This window comes from Ambystoma mexicanum, chromosome 2p, assembly GCF_040938575.1.
Source record: "Ambystoma mexicanum isolate Mex_15411 chromosome 2p, UKY_AmexF1_1, whole genome shotgun sequence".
Classification (NCBI taxonomy): Eukaryota; Metazoa; Chordata; class Amphibia; order Caudata; family Ambystomatidae; genus Ambystoma; species Ambystoma mexicanum.
In genome coordinates, this window is record NC_090923.1 from 445,669,358 (window position 1) to 445,693,374 (window position 24,017).

Sequence of the window (24,017 nt, forward strand, 5' to 3'; positions counted from 1 at the left end):
CATCTCGGCTTCACAATTAACTTAAGTGTGTGATCCTTGGCAAATCACTTGATCCCACAGAAGTGCTCACAAGCCATTCAAGTTGACACATCTATGCTACACATAAAGCTTACTCGAGGTACTGCTTCATATATAATAATGATAATTCCACTTGTTAATCTGCATAGCAAAGTTATTTGTCTCTTTGCTTACTTAAAAAACGTTTTGTTATGTAACTTAACATCATCACTTTGAGTATCGAAGACTACATATGAGCTCATTTTCTGTGGTATCGCTTCCAGCGATGTCAATACATATGCAAATTAGGGGAGGCTTCATTTATTGCACAGCCACGCAAATTATAAACCTGGCAACTTTCAATGAAAAGCAAAGTTCACGTTTGTCATGAATTTAATGCCAGCATGCATATCAAGTTCCCATCACATGCTTGGTTCGGACTATAGAATCTAGTAATAGATGGGTTAACCATAATCTTCTGGTGCGGTCATTGAATTAAGATGGTGTCCAAATGGTAACATGTACAATAACCCACAGCAACACAAAATGGCACTGCAGCTTTGCATGAGCAATGCAGACTTTCACATGCACACATACCTCAGCCTTACATGTGCACACCTTGCCGTTCATATGCAGCATAGCTTTTCAGGCACAAAGATTGGTAGCCTTTCACATGCATGCTCACCAAATATGCACATGTGCACACTCAGCCTTTCACATCCTTTCAGATGCATGCACACAATAGCCTTTTGCATGTGCACATGAAAGCCTCTCATGTTTAAGGCCATTGCCGTCTGAGTTAAATATAGAGCTCAGCAAAGGTGGGCAGCGAAGAGAGGGGAATTGGACAACTGATTTAGGAAGCTAGATGTGTGAGAAAGAAATAGATGAAAGAAGAGCCTCTCAGAAGTGATGAGGTTAGATGGGCAAGAGAAAGTTATAGGATTGGTGCATAGATGAGAGAAAAGTGAACAAAATAACCCTTTAAGGGTGCGAAAGGGAGCAAATAAATTATGAAATAGAAAAATGCTGGGGAAAAGAGGTGGAAGTAATGGCAGATCAGAGAGAAAGGGCTAACTTGTTTAGTGCCATCCTGTGTCCCTCCCAATATTTACAGTGGAAGACGGACAAGCTCCCACACAGTCACCCTTATCTGCAGTTTCCATCAGCCAAAGTGCTCATTAACAGTGAACTTTGGGGTCAGCCAACAACCTGAATCTCTGCTTTCCTTTGTATAGGTCCTGTACTGTCCTGAAGCTTGGTACAAAGAATAATAAACATGCTCACCTTCTCTGAAATTACATCGCAGTTAATGCAACATGATTTATCAAATGAAAAGCAATTAATCATTCTTGTCTAATGAATTGCGATGCGATACCGGTTATTTTATGCCTTGCAAAATCGCCCACCTCTCACAAAACGGTTGGTAACCATATCAACATATGTTTTTTTTGGTTTCCACTCAACCTGTTCTTGAAAGCCTGGAAAATGGGGAATTCAGCACGGAAAATCATTTGTTCCTAGAACATACAAGGAAAAAACATTGGTTTCTTTGTACATCCTTCTATTGGCATTTTTGGAAAAAACAAAAATGTTCCCCCTTTTTGGTTATTTTCTCTCAACTCCCTATAGCAAACTAGGATTCCTGGGTGGCGTTCCGACCGCCTACATGTGGGAAGAGAAGGGGCCAAATTTGGCTGACATATCACATGTAACGGAAAAGTTACAAGGGACTGAATGGCAACATACCAAAATCACCAAAAAAGGCCTTGGCACTGGGGGGGAAAACCCATGGCAGTTAAGGAGTTAAGTTGTAAGGGATGCACATAATTTATCACATCCAGAGCCACATGCTCAGGGTGGTTTCGGGGGCTCAGTTGATTTGCCTATTGTCATCATTGAATGGCACCTGGAATGTGGCATGATCGTGTGCACTCCACAGGGGATTGAGTTTAGGTAAAAAAAGTAGCCACAAGCTGGGTACGGGCAGCCTCTCCACGTGCCCTTTGCCCAGCTATACGAAAGCGGCATGCCTGTAGGTGTGGATGTGAGAACACCACAATGTCCACCGGTACACCACACCGTGTTGCAACATTGTAAAGGACACATGCTGCCACTACGATCCTGCACACTACTGGTGGTGCATATAGCAACTCATAACCAGAGTGGTCAAAGGAGTGGAAACATGACTTGAGCACCCTGAATGTGTGCTCCATTATGGCCCGAGTTGCAATATGGGCAGTGTTGTATCTTACCTGGGCAGGTGTGGTGGGATTCCATATTGGCGTCATCATGTAGGTAGTCAGAGGGTAGGCACTATCCTCTGGAGAGGTGAGAATGTTTGTCATTGGTGTCTATTTTTCTGTGTCTAACATGCATGTATGTGCAGGGCCATTTATACTCACCAATTAGCCATGTGTTGCCATGCCTCCCACCTTCCAGGGCCAGGTGTAGGGATGACATTCTGAATATATAACTATCATGGGTGGAGCTAGGATAGTTTACATAGACAGAAGTAATGATGCCCTTGGCATCACATACAACCTGAACGCTGATGGAGTGCCAGTATTTCCGGTTTCGATATATATGCTGTTGCCCTAGGTGGACGTAGAGCAACATGGGTGCAATTAATGGCACTGAGCATGTTAGGGAAGTGCCCCACCCCATACAAATTACTGGACCACGGCTGCCTTTCAGCAGGTGTTCTGGGCATATACATGTGCCGATGGACTGAGGGACGTACAGTCATTATTGCCAAGACCTGGTTTGGACAGCGTGACTGAGTGGGTTGTGAAACGCCCCAAACTATTGCAGTGGTCTGCTGGAATAACCCAGTGGCCAAAAATGCAGTACAGTGAGCATCTTTTGCAAGGGGCTCAGTGCTTGGGAGCACAGAGTGGGTGATGTAAGGTCATCTGCCCACTCTGTGACCAGGTCTAAGATGATATGAGGGGGAAACAGACCTGGTTGTCAGACATCCCAGAAAGTGTGGTCCTTGGGTGGAAAATCCAGGCCCTGACCATCCTCCTCCTCCTGCAGTGTCCCACGATCACTGCTGCAACAAACGGTACATTCATCGTGGCAGTATACGTGCGTTTGTTCATCGCGCATACTTTTTATGCATTCTTTTGTGTGCACGTTGATGTTTCTGCCTGCTATCGCGTGGCGTAGCAGTTTCGGGATTTGCACCTACTATTTCGCTCGCCATCGATCCCTGTTTGAATCCATGAATATGCTTTCTTTGCGTGCGTATGGTTGGTGCAATTGTTTGACTGTGTAACCTCCCTCGTAACGCCCACATTTTCGCGTGTTGTTTCCCATTCCACGTGTTCCGCCCCCTTATTAGGTGGCTGCGCAGACTTGGACGGCCCTTCGCCTGGGTTCTCGCGTAAGGCGTATATTCTGTCGCATTTACGTGTTGGACCGGAGCGTATTCCTTGCAAGTCCTAGGGAAGCCTTGCACATTGTGTTCCATGAATCGGTGAATGGGCGCTTGTGCGCGATTTCGCACGCAAGTCGCTGATTTTCCGCGCAATCTGAATCGGGCCAATTGTTTTTACAGCTGCCTGATACAGATTATAAAAATGATTATTTGCAACTATGGGGAACGTGGGAGGATTTGTGCGGTACCGAGAGCAAACAACTTGCAGTGTGAGAGAGCACTACATTTGTATAACCCTGTAGTAAATCTTAAGACATCAATGTTTCAGTAAGGTTCAAGGGTAAGTAAACAACCACCGGTACCCGTTTGTATAGGCAATCTGTGCAAATGATAGTTGGCTTGGACACCCTTCCAGGGTCCTAACCTGTACATTCTGTAAATGTGTCCAACTCAGGAACTACTAAAAATGTAACAAATAGTTTTAATGTTTTAGTCAGCAAAGTTCATATAGTTTATAATAGTTTACTTTTCCTTTTTGCGCAATTTTTTTTAAAGACAAATTCATAAAAACATAATACATCCAAATGGCTTTTGAGTGTCAACATTTCTCACATGACCAATTATCTATAGCCATTCAATTGTGCATCAACAACTTAGAACATTGGATAATTCATTATAAATACATGATGTTCTGATGATCTTTCTTCCTTTGAATCTGAGTCACTAAGATGCCACTACATGTTTCGAGTGAATACTCTTCTTCAGAAGGATGCCTCAAATTCTTTAATCTAGGGGATATATAATTCTAGTTAGCCAAACATCAATTGGTACTGTTTCTATACTTAACAAAAACAATTATTGTACACTCACAAAGACTTCCCTGTGGTGATGTGTTGGAGTGTAATTGTAATTGTGCAAAGTAGATGTGTGTTCATCTGATTAGGTATTTAATTAACTTTTGTTTATGATGATGAGAATGTTTCTTTTCTTGGTCACATAAGAAAGTTCTGGACGAGACATTAAATATAATGCTTGGTTAGTTACTCAGAGTTTGGTGGTAATGTTGAAATGATTTAAATGAGTTTTTTTCTGTCTGAGAAATTCTGCGTTTAGTCAGATAACACTGACTGTATAACATGGAAATACTTGCATTATAGGATTACCATCTGCTTAATCTTCACTAGATCTAAGTAGGGGAGGAATCCAAATCCAAATCTCCTGGAATTTGTTTTACTGGAACATAACATGCATATATTAAACAGTTTTCTATAAGGACCATAACGTAACATGGATGGGTCATACTGAAGATTATAGTAGATTTGTGTAATGAAGCCACTGTTGGGCAAGGATTTTTAAAATATTTTTTAAAGCATTGTCAAAGCTATCTCAAAGAATAAAAAATAGAAATAACTAAAAGACGTATGGATGTGACTTCATTGGTAAGTCGGAATAGTTAGAAAATTATGACAATTGAAAAAGACCAATAGTATATATGACACTATGGTGCCAATATTACAAACCATGGTTGACACTGGGTGCAATAACCATACGTCTGGGGCAGAGCCTGTTCTCCATTCTAATCAGTCAATATGTATGCCCAAGTGTGGTGGCTGACCAGGTACATCAGCAACATTGCTGAAATTGAGACGACTATCACTCCATTTTCTCAGTAGCCTAGCAAAGGAATTGAAGCACTTTAGAATGACTTGTCCCCTCCTCTTCTTCAATGCCTCTATGACAACCTCTTCATCTTGTCTATATATAATCTCACTCTATGTTCATCCATGTCTCCATACATCCATCTATCTCTTTTTCTGCATCTCTATACATGCATCTCGAAATCTCACGGTATCATCTCTCTATGTCTGTCCATGCAGACCTGTCTTTGCATGTCTCTATATGAATAGTTCCATGTATCTAAATTCTTCTCTATGTCTTCAATTCTACCTATATTTGAACCTCTCCATCTACCTCTATCCATCTCTGGCTCTGCAACTCTATGTATCCATTCTTCTCCACCTATCAATCTCTCAATCTACACCCACCTCTGTATGTACACAAGCATATTTATATTAATCTATCGTTTTGCTTCTCAGTATATCTATCCTTCTCTCTCTGTTTTTGCATGTCTCTGTCTATATCCGGAACCATCACTGCATCTCTCAAATCTACCAATCCATCCATCTATATACATCCCCATCTATGCATTTATATCTCTCTATCCGTATATCTCTATACATGTTACTCTATGTATCGCTTTGTCTATATCAATCTACATGCCCATCTTTATCGATATACCTTTATACATCTCGAAGTATGCATTTCTCAATGGCTCTCTATTCATCTCTCCCCTGCAAATGTAACTATATATGTCTCTTTTCCTACATGTCAATCTATCCATTCATCACTCTCTACATTTATTAATCTCCCTGTATGCATCTCTCAATATCCCTCCATCCATTTCTCTGTATACATCTATCTCTATTTATAGCTCTCTTTATACATCTGTAACTATCCATCTCTCTCTATATCTATATGCATCTCACTCTGGACCTATGCACTTTTTTTTAGAACTCTGTGTTACTCTATAGACCTGTCGCCCCACCCTCTGTCTGTCTCTCTGTACATCGGAAGCATTGTGTCTGATTGGATCAATCTGTTTGTACCACTGTACCCCGTACTCTTGAAAAGAATGTTGTACAGACCAAAATTCATAGCACATTGTTTGATATATGACTCTAGCATTTGTGCTCTGTAAAGATCCGTTCCAGTTTATAAAGACACATTTTTGCCCAGTTAGTAACTTTACATTCCACCCTCCACCACTCTACATCTAACTACACTCACCGCCTCATTGCGAACTTGTATTACAATTACTGCTGCCTGACATCCTAGTGCTACTGGGATATCCCAGGCGGCGGTACGGTAAGTTCCCATTCCCATGGAGTCCATTAGGACTCCATGGGAATGGGAACCCTGAAGCACTGGCACCATTAGTAACAGTGCCGGTGCTTCAGTGAAAAACCTGCCAGTAGGGGCCTTAGCTGTGATGCTGGAAATGCATTGTAGGGACAGGGCCTCCCTGTCCTTGTCCTGTAGTCCTTTTTCATATATGTTCTGTATTGTTTTCTGCCCAGGAGTCCATGTGGGACTCCTGGCAGTGCAGCTCTTCCGCTTTTTTGTTTGGTGTACAGACCCTTGGGATACTCTTATGGCGTTTTTGGGCACCTGTGTGTGACTCACAGAGCAGGGTATGGGCTGGTGGCAGCTCCATGCTGAATTTGACAGGTGCTCTGAGTATCCTCCATTTTGGGATACCCAGGACCTGCCATTGGAATCAGTTGATTCCTGATAAGAGACAAGATGGCCCCTGTGGCCTCTTTCTTTCTATTGCCTGTTACCTTGTTTTTCCCAAAGTCCTGGGAAGCCCTGACTCTGTCCCTTCCCCCTGACTGGCCGTTGGGTGGAAGTTCCACATATGGTATTGTGGGGAAGCCAGGCCAGATTGTCTGGAGCCTTTCCAGTGACTGTATGCTGTGGGTACACCCTTGGGGTGGGACCTGGGTGAATGAAGTGTGTGACCAATATGCACTTCTTGTTATGGGTGTCTGGTTTTTGGTATGTGACACAAAGACTGAGAAATCCCTGCCCGAAACTGGTATGAATGCAGTAGAGTGCTGAATGGCTGGGTACTTGTCCCAATACACATTTCTTGTTGTGAATGTCTGAGAAAGGAGAATGGCCTGAATGCACTGTGAGCCTGATTGGTTGCCTGCCTGCATGAATGCCCTTCTGAGTGATTGGTTGCCTGAGTGTGACCCAGCAGAGTGAATGAGAGACAGAAAAGTATATCTGGGGGCCTCTCACTGCTAGAAATTGTTCAGAATCTGAAGTTGATAGTTGATGCTTAACCTTGAAGCCCACTGGAAGAAGAAGAATTGCTGCTGCTGTCCTTCACCAATCTGAAAGCTGCTGTGCCTTCAAGGAACTGATCCAAGAGAGGACCTGGCTAGGCGACCTCTTCCCGAGCTACCAGCGACCATCGTGCACCAGCTGATCTTTGCCAATGCTCCCTGGATGTCAGACCCTCGAAAGGCTGTCGACCGCAGACAGGGACCGCCGCGGAATCACAAAGCGAAGTGCCCGGGCATTGAAGTCCATCGCTGTCGGCGACTGGAGCCGCAGTGCTCCTTTGCTTAAGACATTTGATCCAAGGACTCCATTGTTCATCACCGTCGACTGCTTTCGTCCTGCTGGAGAAAGTCAAGGCCGCCGCCCACCGAGGAGAATCTGCAAGTGGGTTTCCCGCCACACGAAGACCACAGAGACTCTGTCGAACCGACGCCCTTACTGGGCCAAAGCTCTTCATTAACTCTCTGCGGCAACAAACGCTCATCATCGCGGTGCACCGCACACCTCAGCTTGCAGGATGTTTTCGACCGGTCGTCCGTGAGCACTGCAAGAACGGAAGCTGCTGCCGCAACACCAGTGTTCACCCTTTTTCTTCACCAACACTCGATGACCTGTGGCTCCTACCTTAAAGGGAGTGCACTCCAGAAGGGCCCGTCGATGACTCACCGAAGAACTATATAAAACCATATACTTTGGGGCCCTAGAACCTTTAGACGGAATCAAGACTATATTAAGCATAATTGGACTGGGCTTCTCAATACGCTTTATTTACAAGTTGCCCAGGTGGGGGGATCCTCGCACAGAACTGTCTCTAGGTAGACAGGGGACTGTTCTGCCATTGCTTGATTTAACTTGCTTTCTTTCTGTGTCTATTGTTGATTCATCTTACAATCAGATTCGTATGCTATTTAGGGCTGTTAGCCGTGGACGCATTTTAAAGGAATCGATAGAAAGAGTGGTACCACATAGACCTATATATATTTGCCATTACAGTATTGCCAGAGTACAAAGTGTGTTATTATGATTGTGTATATAACGTGAACCTTATTTATATACCACAAAACCTTGTTAAAGGAACATTATGGTTAAGTTGCACTAGCAAAAACCTATGAAATTCAATGGAAAACATTGTTACAGGGACGTTTCGGTTATAGGTAAAACCGAAAAACACCCGAAATTCGACAGTTAAGGTAAGCTAAGCAACCATAACGTGTGCCACCAGTGTGCACTGCAAGGACTAACACCCATATCAAAGATGCCATCACAAATCTCATTTATGACATCACTGATGTTTTACCTGTAACCATAACATCCCTTTAACAATGTCTTTCCATCGAATTTCATAGGTCTTTGCTAGTGCAACTTAACCATAACGCCCCTTTAACAAGGTTTTGTTGTAGTGAATTTCATAGGTTTTTAGTAGGGCACTTTAAGCATAACGTTGCTTAATGGTAGTCTGTTCAGTAAAGAGAAAAGGTTTTTAGTAACATATACAGACTTCAACTGGTTGGCGTATGTGCAATTACACAGCAAGTATCCGTAGGACTCCATTAGTGTCTGCATGTCCGCATCTTGAAATTCACTTTTAAGTAGTTGTGGAAGCACACGTGTTTACGTTCCACAGCTAGACCCATGCCTAGGTCATGCAGTGTATGCTGATAATACCGCTCCTGTCGCCAGCCCTAAGTATTCATGCAGTAGGCTACCGCATTTAAAAGTATTGCTGTCCAATTTGCGGGAGGCTCTGCACACTCAACAATGTGTGGCTAAAGTACTCCTAACTGTATAATGGCCACTGCTAAACAAAGAACAGCAACCTGCACTGTGACGTGGGCGTGTTAAATGTGGCATTACTTAGATTTATCTGCTGCTTCCCTTTCCATGACCCATGAAACTGATACATTGTGTGTGCACTGAGCAGTGAGACCAAAAGTACGAACCGGTCACTTGCTGGTTAGACAGTTCAAGAAAAGATGGAACTGCAAGTGGGGCAGTTTGTAATAAGGCTGAAAAATTGCAAAGCTGGTGCACCTTCCGCAGGCACATACTAGTGCATGTAAAGTCAAACAAGGAAACAGCAGAATATGCACAGCGGAAACAAGCTTACTGGTGGTTGGAAAAGCGTTGTATGTGCATGGGTTGCACAGAATAAATGTCTTCGTGGCATAGGTAAAGATGCTGTGGTTGGCGTTGTTGTAAACATTCTTGTATTCCACAATGTATGTATATCTGCGAATGGTACCGCTAACAGTAATGGCATAGCATAAAGTGTTTGTACTGCATGTGACGACAACTCAGATTGAAGCACAAAGAAGCAGTAGGCCCGCTACCACCTTTCAAAGAATGACGTTGGGTACTTTCATGTACAGCATTTGCCACATCTGCTGCGGGCAACAAGAGGGGCACTCCTGTAGGGAAGCGGAGCTGTAAAACAACCTTTCCAAAGCATATGCTGCGCTACAGACTCTTACCTGGCAAAGGGCATTGTATTGTACATGTAGTGCAATGTGCTACTGTGCACAGGCAAGGTACTTGGAAGTGCATTGCAATAGTTGTTACAGGAGCATTACAATGAGTACCGCCTATATAGGTGATGGGCACCCGATAATTCTGTCTCCCTGCATGCCCCTATAATACTAGGCAGTGGCTGCCACTTCTTTACCAGACTTTTCCTAGCTTTCCTTCTGTGGCGTGTATGAGAACACGATAATAAATAAAGATGCACTCTGGAACGAAAAAGGTAAACAAAGAAAGCACCTTTCACAGATGAACAACGGAATCGCCAATGCATGCATGCAGGGCGGGAGGCGTGGCATTATGGAGAACACTGTAGTGCAGTCGGTTAGAAAGGAGTGCGCTGTACAAAGAGGTTTCTCTACTTGTTGCAGAGCGTTTTGAAGACAGTTACAACTCAACACTTATTGCACGAAAATGTCACTACTTGCAAGAAAGGCACCAAGCCAATTTAGATGGGGTGTGCAGAAATCGAGATAGCTGGCACAGTAAGTTGAACGTTGTAGGTAGGGAAAGGTATTCGTGCTGTGAAACGTCATGATGGCATGGGCGAAGTATGCGATTGGCACATGACAAAGAAATGCACAAATACACTTCTTTGCAATGTACTGCACTGTTTCCATTGACGGACGAAATAGATCAGAAGATCGGAAAGAAAGGCATGAACTGGTCAAGTGCCTCCTTCATCGGAAACGGCACTGGAACTCCTGTAACATGCTGTGCAATGTTCCCTGCACAATGAACAACAATAATGTCGGCATGTTTGCGTATCACACACACAGACCAAAATCTGGTACTTCATTGTACCTAGTCCATAGCAGTACACATGCACATCATAGATTTGTAAATGAGTAGCGAGTGCACAGTGTTTTGCATTCACTTTCACTGAATGTATGTCGGCATACCCTGAAATCCGCACGCTGTGCCTCGTAAAACACACACCCATAACAGCACCCTCTGCATTTCTGTGAACAAATACACCATGAAGCTCCGTCGGGCCGTACACACCACACCCACAAACTTGATTGCCCAATCCCGTAGCCTCTGCAGGCCCATTTCTATGGGCGTCATCTGCAAAAGGGGCATATGTACCACATGCCACCCTGCAACTATCGCAATATTTTCAGACTTTTCATGCGGCACATGCGTGGGAGTGGGGAAATAACTGTGTACCAGGGGAGCGCACGTCGTTGGATGTGGTGTCTCTTAAAAGAACCTTTGTTTTTTTGTTTTTTTTCATTAATTTCTTTTAAAGGTGCTTCCCTAGAAACATTTACTTTGCGGTTTTCATACATGAATGTGTGTTTTGAACTGCAGCTCACAATCTTACAGTAGGGTCTTCAGTGCAGTCTGTAGATTGTGCACGGAAATTCCATTGCCACTGGCTGACAAAGACATGCCATTTCCTTTGAAAAGATGTATGTATCGGGAACCAATGTTTTCATTCTCACAAGAGAACATCCTAGCAGCACTGAAGAAGTCACACATGCTTCTGTTGATGAGACCTCTTCCGTCCACTGGCTGCGGACAGGAAGAATTGGAATAATGGCAGGCGATTCTCGGCAGTATACATGAGAAAAGCACCTTGGCAGTAGGAAAAATGTGCTGCACTACTTTCATCAAAATCTTCAGTTGACAGAACACACGAGAACAAGGCATGGAACCCAAAAAGAAGCCTCCAAAGTGCACGATCACAACATGTACAGTTGCCGAAGAGGCCACGCGTCGACATTCTAGAAGCAGTCTCCCGACACAGTACGGTTCCATACCACTCCACAAAATGTCCACTCCCTCCAAACCTAAATTGCTAGACAAGTCTTCTTGGAGGGCATACACGCACAGATCTTCCACATAGTAATCACCCATGCCGAAAACTGTGTGCATTGCCATGTTTGCCAGCCTCTTCTCCATATTGCTGCTCTTTTCTGTAACGTACACCCTGACCACCTCATTGGCCAAAGGGCATAGTCCCATTTCTATTGTCCAGGATGCTCACAAATGCAGAATGTGGCACGTGCCTTTCTCTAAGTACCGCCAGGGCCGTGCCCCAGTAAAACCGGAGGAGTCCTTCCTATTGGCGCGCGTTCCTCTGACGCACACCCTGAGCAGCACATGATAGGGCAATCGCTACAGTCCTATTTCATAGTCCAACATGGTGAGGAGCGTTGAATGTGGTACGTGCGAGTCCCCAAGTATGCCGAGGGCTGGGCCCGAGTGAAGCAGGAGTCCCTCTTCTTATTGCCACACGTTCTAAGCAACTCATTGGACAATCCCCACAGTTACATTATCGTGGCCGCCACCCGCAAAATCCCTGCATGTGACGTTCGTGCTGCGTGCGGCCGTGGAGGAATATCTTGCATCCAGGGCAGGGGGAGTTCGTAGTAAGGGGCGACTCTTTTCTTTTTATTTTTAGATCTTTCTACAAAAACACCTTTTTTGTCTGTTTTCAGTAAACACTTCACCGCATGCTGTAGACGAGCAAACAAAACTGCTTTGCCAATAGAGGACAACAAAATGCAATTTTCTTGGAAACACTCTGCATGTCCTCAAGTAATAAGGTCACTGTTGCAGAGGAACATTCCACGAGCGGACAAAAAAGTGTACATACTTCTGTTGATGTGACACCTTCCTTTGTCTGGCTCGGCACAACATCCATGAGCAATAGTCCATGCTCTTCGCAGTATTGTAAATGAGAGCAGCACCTTGGCGGTGGGAAAAAGCGTCCTCACGACACCCTGCAACCTCCTCAGTCTATGGGACAAATGTAAGCACGGCAGGTAACCCATATGCATGCCGCCGTAAGAAATTACGATAACATCTACTACTGGAAACGTGGCAAGGTCTTTGCAAAGTGCATGCATATCGACGAAATGACACTCATACACAAAGTTCCACAAAGCGTCCACTCCTTCCAAACCAAAATTGCTGTCAAAGAGTCTCTGCACAGCACAGTTGTGCACATCTATTACAAAGGGAGCGCCGACAGGCAACACAATACTTTTCGCCATGTCAGCCACCCTCTGTACGCAGAGTATAATGTACAACCATTTCACCTCCCTTCCTGTTAACCACACCCACTCTACTTGATTGGCTAATCCCCACACTGCCATGGCAATTGGGCAATGTGGTGTAAAGGGCAGATTTTGCCAAGTGCACCTCCCAAAGTAGCGCGTGGAGCGCACCCCTGTAAAACTGGAATAGCCCTCCTTCCCTTTGCAGCTGTACCTCATTCGGTTACTGGTAAACAAGCACACACACATCCACCAATCGCATTGAAGGCGCCATCATAAAACACTGTTAGTGCTGTGCAACACTTGAAATGTACCGTTACACATTCACAGTACAAATGTTGTGCCATTCCAAAGCACGTCAACTGCAAAGTTCAATGAAAGTATGCACGATTTCGCCATCCCCATACATCCAAATATCCACCCAGGATGTGGCACATGCCATCCTGAAAGTACTGCGTAATCCACTACCTTTTCGTGATAGTGAAGGTGGAAGGGGGGGGGCGATGGTGGGTGGTAAACAATATGAAACTAGGCAGGGGATTTAGTCTTCCAACGTATGTGTGAACGTTTCTTTTTTTTTTTTTTTTACATGTGTGCAAGCAATTCTTTTCTGTATTTTCTCTTTGTATGCGTTGTTTGCCTGTCCTCACATTTTTACAACATTCTGGTCAATGCTTCTTGCACAGTGCGAAAGAAAACAGCATTGCCAATGGCGCTCAAATAAATGCCATTTCTACAGAACCACTGCATATTTTGCGACCTCATGATCTCATAGTGGGTGGAGAACATGCCAGCAGTCTGCATAAACCGATGCATAAATCTGTTTATAACACACCTTCCGACCGCTGGCTGGGGACAAATTACACCGTCATGGACCCACACTGCTCTTGGTGTCAGGCATGAGAAAACCACCCTGGCAGTAGGGAAAATATGCATCACTGCAGTCAGCAACCTCTTCAGTAGACGGATTAATCGTCCACACGACATGTAACCCAAATGTGCACTTCCATAGTTTGTGACGGATGCCACATATCTGCAAATGGCGAACCATCCCGCCGAAACTGTAGTCACCCTGACAGACCCAGAAAGCATCCACTCCTTCCAACTCAAAATTACCAGCAACGCCTCTTTGCACGCAACACCTGTGCAGATGGCGCACAAAGATATCACTGACGATAAGCACGGTGCGTCTCTCCATGTCGACCACCCTCACGACACAGTATTGTAACAAAATGGTAACGCCCCTTCCTATGAACCGCACCCTAAACTCCTAATTGTCTATTTCTCACAATTCCATTTCCACCCTGCTCATAATGGGAGGATGTGCACGTGCGCTTTCCCATCTGCAGTGAGGGCCACGGCTCAATGAAGCTGTGCCAATACTTCTTCCATTTGTACGGTCACTTTTTGCAGCACTCCCCAAATTGGGTGTGGTCACATTTCAAAACGCATGCACCAATCGCATACAAAACCTCTGTATTACATACTGTCATTTCTGTTCAGCACTCCTTTTTTACTATTCAACACTCTCAGTAAACATTCATTTTGTTTGCAAAGCACCTCTACCAGAAATGTCTGCTAAAGAAGGCAGTATTGCAGCATCCACACACATCCTAACACGCCCCAGCACACTTTTAGGTATGCAGACAACATTGCAACCCTTTCCACACCCACCGCAACACTGCACATCCAAGCAAGCGACCATGTGGACACCCAACATTATGCACAAACGTTACATACGTAGCGCCAGTTCTACCCATCTCCCTCAAACCATAAAACACCAATGCACGAAAAGGTGTCACTTAGCAGAAGCCACAACCATAGTGCAGCCTGCACCACCCCTACGCACTACTGATCATACGCTATTGTGTCACTGCCAACCTATGTACACCACCTTCACAACATTGGGCCTACTTCAATAAATGTGCACACAGCAGAGTGACCAGCCACAGATAAGCTGCCCTTCAACCATACCCACTTCCATAGTCACATTACGTATGCACTGCACCCTGTGGCCACACTACTCAAGTTCTCACTGCACCATCTCCTGCCGCACACTAAATGCTGTGGCATGTTCCAACTATCACCACAACCATGGTATGCACAATTCACACATTGCAAGTCACTTGTCCTGCTGTAGCACATTGCCAATGTGCTCCTCACGCATTTCCCAAAGATCACCACCCTGTGCCGCTTACACTGCCAAACCTGCATTGCTCCAGTGGGGCTGCTCCTTGCAGACATCCCCCCCACCGTAATTTAACAATACATGTCAGCATATTGTACCACTCCCAATCTACTTGCAACATCAGCCTATACTAGCTGAAATGGCCTCCACACCCATTCCTTACATGCCACCTCCCTCTTCCTCTTGCACATTGAAAAATGCTTTGCTGGCGTGCGTGTCCTCAAGGCCTAGGCTCTTGAATACATGGCCTACGGGCCATGCATCCAATGGTCTAGGCCTTGAACACACTCATGGCAACGTAATGCCACCATGCATGTCTCCATGTGAGCTTCTGCGACAATGCACATAGACACCACTGCCACTAACACTCCTATCCATCCTGCACACAGCCATGGCGCTATGCAGCAGCAAATGCCAACAGTTAACAATGATGGCCACGTGGGCAGCTACCATTTTGCACAAACGTACCACACGTAAGTAGCAGCACTTCTCCCCAACTTCCCCACACCATAAAACACGCAATCACAAACATAGGTTGCACTTACCAGAATGCAGAAACGTACCACATCCTCCACCACCTCTACCCACATCCATTCACAAAGTACTGTGTCAAAGCCAACCTACCCACAATCAGTTTTCAGGACTAACGCTACTGCAACTAATTGGCACACACCACACTTTGCAAGCACCACACTGTACCGGATTCAGACTGAAACATACCTTCCTGCGGTGTGTATAATGCAGCCCTACGCTCCTCAGTGCATGACCTATGGGCTACGGCCTTCGCCCATGCACCCAAAAGTGTAATCCTTCCACAGACCCACTGCACCTTCATTCACGCATGCATGCCTCCAGGTGCCTCACTACCGCTTTCCATCCGCAGCGCACCGCCACCCGCGCTCCCACCCATCTCATGTGCAATTCACTCCTCATCTGCAAATGAGCTGCCACCACTCACCACAAAAACAGTTCCCTACCAACAGGTTGCGGCAGAAGGGAGCGTTACTACAGCTGCCTCCAATCAACACAGAAAATAATAGCCTACGTATGTCACATGAACCACTTCTCACTCCCCAGCAATTCCTTCCTTTATGGGCTCCGACACAATGCCTACAGTACATTTTCCAGACCCTGCCGCCGCCGTACTGTCCTCCGATAGACCCTGGCGGCTTTCCCAAAAAATGTTGACACACAGCACGCTTCCCTCCAGCCAACTACCGGCCGCGTCCGAACTTCTCCGACACCACGCCGTACCGCGATCCAATGACACTTCTGTCCGCGGAGCGAACAGGGAAATGGATCTGCGGAGCGGACCCAGATATCACAAATGTTTGGGAACGTACATGTCAGTGTTTTGTAACAAATTTACTGGTCCGATTTCCACCGAACACACTAAAGCACACTTTCTGGCTTAAGCCCCCGCTCCTGGTGCAAATTTGGTGAAAATCCGTCCAGCCGTTCGACCTGTAGCCGTGCGCAAAGTTTTTCCCCAATCGGTCTATGGGGAAAAAAATGTTTGTGACCCCCCCCTATAACTTCCCCCCTGCACGAAACTTTGCCCAACTTGGCGAAGAAATTCAGAGCCGCCCATATACTTTTTTTGCAAAGTTTGGTGAGGATTCGTCCAGGGGGAGCGAAGTTATAAGCCGCAGAAAAAGTGCTCTTCCTATGTGTTTAGCAACTTAACCATAACTACATGGCCGCTACTGCCGGCCGTGTAATAAAGATTGTGTTTTCACTAACATAGTGTGTGGACATTCCTTTGTGGGTGCTTGGGGACTAAACTGTACTTAAGAACCAGCCTGCATCACCTCCTGAGAGCTAAGCCTTGATTGCTCGTCCATTGCTACCAACAATAGAGAATCTTGGCTGGGGTGCTCTGTGCTTCGACTCGGTCATATAGAGAGTAGGAGAACAGATAACCCCCCTCCAGTCTTTACACTAACTACCGCAGGTCAGGCCTGCCAGTTGTTCAGTGCCCCTAACGGCAGGTCAGGTCTGCCGGTTGTTCATTGCCCCTACCTGCAAATTCAAAGTGAGCCAGTCGCGAAAAGGTGCTGGTAACTTCTCACTGGCACCTTTATTTCCAGACCGGCTCATTACTACTCACATCTACAGAAGTCAAATTTAGGTGGGGCACAGAAGGGGCCACAGGAAAAAGTATGGGGGCCACCTATAAATGGGCGATGTGAATGATTTTCTCAAACAGCTGCGGGCGAAGCAGCCCAAAAACACCATAGGGCGGTAAACATGGAGCATTTCTATAGCACAATGTTCAAAGAAAGTTGGATACAAAAATAAGTATTAACAAGCAGTTTTGTAGGATAAATGAAATATTCAAATACTTTTGATGCCAGGGCATCAACTTTAAGTACAATGGCAACTATGCATTATAGGTCAGTATAAATGACACCAATTTTAATATTGTGTACGGATATCACACAGTACACATTGTTGGGTCGAAAGTGCCAGTTTATAACAGAAATAGTTGCAAGGTGTTACCACCAAAATTCCAAATAACTTCAAAGTATACCTTAGGGTTGCCCAAATGGTGTAGGGTGCTATCAAGTCAGGGTGAGCCATGTTGCTAAATTACAGGGAGTTGCTAATAAAAGTACCAACCTCCCTGGGATAATGTTTAAATACACCTTGGTTTTCTTAAACACTTCAATGTTCAGCTCAATGTGTCATCTCCCAGTTAAGCATAGCCTTGCCAGTTTCAAACAAGTCTACTTAATCACAGTCAGCATAATGCCAGTTCCAACAGTGCCATGCAGTTTTGGTGAAGCATGCCTCTTTATGATATGTTCTGCTGTAAGTGCAGCCACACATCCATCAATAATGCCAACACATGTCCGGCCAGTCACCAAATGTAATGTATAGCCTGCCATAATATGCCCAGTGCAGCCTCAAATGCCCCAATAATGCCATGTTATGGTTGGTAGAGTACCATATGTAGGTTAGAGCCTCACAAGTCCAAACTCCAATGCCTCAACACCACCACCAGAGCGCAAGCCCCCATTCGCGTCATCCTGTTCCTCACTACCCAGAGCATAATGCCCATAGCGGACATTCTGCCCCCCCACTACATAGAGAACAAGCCCCATAGCGGCCATCCTGCCCCCCTTTCCAGACTACCCAGAGAACAAGCCCCATACTGGGCCTCCTGCCCCCCACCACCAAGATTGCAAAACCCATACCTGCCATCCTGCCCCCCAACAGCCCGAACAGAAGCCCCATACCTGGTCCTTGCCTCCAGATTCCTCTCGACAAAAGCCACTGACACTATCCAGGCCATGGCAACACCATCTCCCAAACAAACCATTCGAGTGACAGTGGGTAGCGATGGTTGAATTGCCTCATGATATTGGTTCTGAGGTGTCAGCCATGGAGTGCATTCCCCTTCTGTTCTGTGCTGGCTTTCTCCTTAGAGAGGCCGCGAGCACAACAACCCATGCCCACACCAGCCACCTGAGGGGGGCGGGCACAAGGTGAGGCACAACATTTTGTAGGGGAAGCAGTTGGTCTCCTCAGCATTACTCTAGACACCACACTGTGTAAAATAGTACTTGGTTTTTGCAATTGTTGACCAATATGACTATCTTGTGAAATGTTAATATTTCATTCAAATAACATTGAAAATTGTATTGAATTCTTGTTGTTAGTAAAGAACACTGTTTTTCTTGTGTTAAAACAAGTTAGCCATTATTCATTTTACTCAACTAAATTTGACTGTGAAAACCATTACTAATCTCTTTGCAATGTAAAAGTGGCAGACCACAAAAAGAACACAAGAGCACTATCCCGCGTGTGCATGTAGTTTTGGTTAATACTTGTACATGTTTTGATTAAGAATGATATTAATAATAAGTTTGAACTAAATATTATGCTCTGGTGAAGAGAAAAGATAGTGTATTATATTTTATCTAGAGGACCAAACAGAAATAGGAAAATAATAGTTTTCATTTCGGCAGTAAAGGTGAAACCGAAAAGCCAAGGGGACCTTGGAATTGTGACCACTGAAAGAAGAGGCTCATTGTAAATTGGCCCATAATCCCCCATAGTAAAAATTCCAAGGATACAATTTAGTAACCAAGCAGAAAAAAAAGTTTCTATGAGTACCAACATATTTTTTCTTTCTTACATCTACATAGTTATATCATAAATATGTGTGTATTTCATGGAAACCATCTGCCAGTGGATGGGTTCTTCAACCACAACTGGAGCATCGCCATCACAAACGTAACAGTGATTTCATGACCACTGTGAGGGGGCACAAGTTGTGCCACAAGCAGGCTCCCACCAGAACCCTGAGGGCCTTAAAACCACTGCAAAAGGACTCCTAGAGCCAGTCCTGGTGCCTTTGGCACCAGGCTCATATGTAGGAAGGAAGGGCTGTTCAAACTAGGTCCCATTTATGTACATGGGCCTTTAAATCCAAAATGGAAGCACCCACACAGCCTAGTTCTAAGGACCAAGCCATGCTGTCTAGTGTTTTGGGTGTGGCAGGCCTGGTACTACTTTACCTGGGATATATAAACCACACCCTGACTGCAGAACACGCTTCGCGTTATTCTGCAACCAGCAGCGTGACGGTCACCGTGTCCAGCTTCTGGTCTCTGGTCTTCAGCATCTTCCTGTAGTCCTGCAAGAGCAAGAACAAGATTATTCTGTTTTACCTGAGAAACACCATCCAGCACTCATCATCTCAACCGGGCTGCAATCTGTGGAAACTGAGAGAAGAAGAAACATCACTCACCAGTGAGTACTAGCTTAAGGACTTCCGGTGAACCGCTACCACAGCTGCTGCTCGAACATCGCGACCTGCAATAACGAGAAAAGGAAAAACAATATTAGAACGCGTGCTTCCAAAACATCGAATTCCATCAGTCTTACCTGAATTCCATCAGTCTTACCTGAATTCCATCGCGCTACGCCGCCTTTCCATCCGGAGCACCACAGCAACATCTGCAAAGGCAAAATAGATATATAAGACATTAACGAATTCCCACCATAAACAGAACAAAGACTTACAATTAACAAGCGTACCTGCCTACCAGCAAATTCCGGGTCACAGCAGGCCTGGGCCCAAGTAAGGTGTACTGCACCAGTGAAGCAACTCGGGCAGCTTGCCAACAAACATCAAGCGCCCCTGCACAAGGAATGCAGGATGGATAGCTCACCCTACAAATAACTAAGGTGAGAAAAGAACCCAGTGGGAAGGGAATCGGTCAGAGGGAGGTGGGAGATTCACCGATTAGAGACAGTTATCACAAATCCTCCCTTCTGTAATTGCAAATTCACTATTCAGCACTGGGCAACTACGCATCCAGGGTTCCAGATCTCAGAACCTTCCAGACGCCCCCAGGGATATCAGGTGAGCGTAACAGAACGCGCAGCCTTTAAACCGTATCCACCTGGGCGTCATGGACACATCTGAAACTGACCAGTTAGCTCAGCTTTCGGGACAGTTACGCACCGAGGTACACGCAGCCCGGCAAGAAACCAATGCCTTAAGACGAGAATTAATAGTCACGAAAGACCGTACTGATGAACTAAGCAAACAGCTACTACAAACACAGACGGGGCAAGCTCCATTGCCTGGATTCGCCCCATCCGTCGCTACACCGTCATCAGTCAACCCAGTACAGATAACGTTGCCAGGAGCAGTACCTCTGGCACCACCAGAACGATTTAATGGAGACCCCAGAAGGTACGCAACATTCATGAACCAGTGCCGTCTCCATTTTCTTTGTAGATCTGGGGCTTTCCCAAATGACCAGGCAAGGGTGACCTTTGTGTTATCATATTTGAGTGGAAGTGCCGCAGACTGGTCGGTACCTTTAGTGAGCCGGGATGACCCATTACTGCAGGACTTCAGGGGTTTTCAACAGGAGATGGAAAAGCTATTTGCTCGACACTTGCATGGACAAGCTCTTGATAACAAACTCCTGTCCCTCCGCCAAGGAAATCAAGATTTGCTGACTTATATTGCTGCCTTTAATAGACTGGTCATGGAAGCGGGGTGGCCTGAAGACAAAAGAACCATGTTGTTTCATCGGGGCCTACGAGGAGACCTGAAGGATGTCCTTGCTCAAGTGGTAGACCCACCTAAAGACTGTGCAGAGTTTATTAACCTTGTAGTGCAGTTGTACCACAGATTACAGGATCGAAGAACAGACCGAAGTAGACTCGAAAACCATGCCATGTACGTACATTCAAAGGACAATGTTCAACGTCCATCAGAAAATACTACAGAACCCATGCAGATTGGAGGAGTACGACCCCCTTTAACCAAGTTTGAAAGAGACAAGCTGAGACAGCTACAGTTATGCCTATATTGCGGTAAATCAGTTTACTTCCTCAAAGAATGCCCAGTGAACCCGCCAAGGAAGGTAGTATGCACTACAGAGAAAGAAGATGATGGAAAGGAATCGGAAAACTACCAGGCCCGGCAAGCGTAGAGGTCCACCTGTCGAGCGAGAAGGATGAGCCACAGACCTCACATTTCGCCCTACCAGTAATCTTGATCAATCATCAACTAGCGTCGCGAATGCATGCCATAGAGGCGTATATAGACAGCGGAGCAGTTGGTAAATACATAGATCGAGATCTGGCAACAGAAATGGGACTTCCCTTATTCAGAAAACCAACAACTGAAAAGGTAACTACTGTTGACGGTACAGAATTTGCTTTGGGACAGTAACCTAATGCACAACAGAATTAACCCTTCTGTGCCAGGATGGATATCAAGAAGCAATCACGTTTGACCTCATCAAACCTCCTCCGTTCCGGTTGATCTTAGGGATGCCATAGTTAGTAACTCACAATCCCCACATAGACTGGCGTGCTAAGAGACTGACCTTTTCCGACAAATGCACCCATGCTTTCTACCTGAAATCTATACCACAGCCAAACCTGAAATCTGTTCAAGAAATTGCATCGGGGATCGCAGAACCAATGGACACCTTACCAAGAGAATATAAGGATTATCAAGATGTTTTTCAGAAGGAACATGCTAACACATTACCACCACATAAGCCCTATGACCGTCAGATCGACCTGATACCTGGCACACAGGTTCCTTGTGGTCGAATTTATGCACTTACGCAAACCGAAAATCTCCACTTGAAGTCCTGTCTGGATCAATACCTAGATAATGGGTTTATCCGCCCGTCAAAGTCACCGGCAGCCTCTCCCTTATTCTTCGTACCCAAGAAGGAAGGAGATTTGAGGACTTGCGTCGATTACTGCAGATTTAAACAAATAACAGTAAAGAAACGCTACCCTTTGCCCCTTATCCCGGAACTGTTGGACCAAGTCAAGGATGCTCGAATCTACACAAAACTAGACCTCAGAGGAGCATACCTGTAATGAAAGGGGATGAATGGAAAACCGTATTTCGCACCAAGTATGGCCTGCACGAACATCAGGTAATGCCTTTCGGGCTGTGCAACGCTCCCGCAGCGTTCCAATACCTCATGAATGATGTATTACGGGAATTAATCGATGTCTGTGCCCTGGTCTATATTGACGACATCCTGGTGTATTCCCCCTCTGAAAGAGATCATGTGGAACATGTTCGCTCAGTCCTTGCAAAACTTCGCCAGCACAAACTGTACGCTAAACTCGAGAAATGTTCCTTCCATGTCACCGAAGTTCAGTTCCTCGGTTTTGTTCTCTTGCCAAAGGGAGTAAAGACGGATTTACACAAAGTAGATGCCATCCTTAATTGGCCGTCACCTTCTTCACTTAAAGGAACCCAAAGCATGCTCTGCTTTGTAAATTTTTATCGCCGATTTATTCCAGATTTCTCACAGATAGTCCACCCAATCACATCGTTACTGAGAATAAACAACAAAAAATTCCAATGGACTGAAGAGGCGGAACAGGCCTTTCAAGAACTCAAGAAAAGATTCACCCCGTGCCAATTTTACAACATCCTCGCCCAGATCTCCCCTATCTAGTGGAAACTGATGTGTCCAGCGTAGCCATGGGAGCAGTTCTCTCTCAAAGAGATCCAGAGACAGGCCAATTACACCCTGTGGCCTTTTGGTCACGTAAATTCTCACCACCAGAACTTAACTATGCAATTACAGACACAGAATTGTTGGCAATAAAATCAGCCTTGAAAGCCTGACGGCAGTATCTATTAGGTGCCAGACATACCATCACTGTAATCACAGATCACCTTAACCTTCAATACCTAAAGTCAGCAAAAGCCCAATCGTCATGACAGTTGCGGTGGGCTTTATTCTTCGCAGAATACGATTACGTAATAACATACCGACTGGGAGTTCAGAATGGAAAGGCTGATGCCTTGTCTCGTATGGGTGTTGAAGAGAAAACGAACAGTACCCTGGACCCTGTTGCCATCATCCCAAGTGATAAACTACTGAGACTCACCACCACATTGACTCTGAGTGAACTTCAAGATAAGATTCAAACCTTAATGAACCCCGAGATCTTGCAGAAATGAAATTCCCAAAATGAACATCACACGGTTCTGGACGGATTACCCTACTTCAGGGAACGACTACATCTACCAAGTAAAGATCTGCAAGAATTGGTCATGTTTGGTTATCACGATTCCCTGATCGAAGGCCATCCTCGAATTACTAAGACTCTAGCCAAGGTTAAGTGGAATTATTGGTGGCCAACCTGGCGTAAGGACATTGCTCGATTTGTTCTATCCTGTGGGATATGTGCACAGAATAAATCACAAAAACAGAAACCAGCTGGCCTCCCACAACCACTGGATATTCCACCGGCTCCCTGGCATACTCTTTCTCTTGATTTTATTACGACTTACCTCCCTGTCAAGGTTTTAATACCATTCTGGTGGTTCTAGACCTGTCCTCTAAAATGGCACATTTCATTCCATTCAAAGGACTTCCTAACGCTACCGGTCTGGCAAAAGCATTTCTTGAACAGATTATAAAACTGCATGGTTTCCCCTCAGTCCTAATCTCAGATCGTGGAAGCCAATTTGTATCCAACTTCTGGAGGAAAT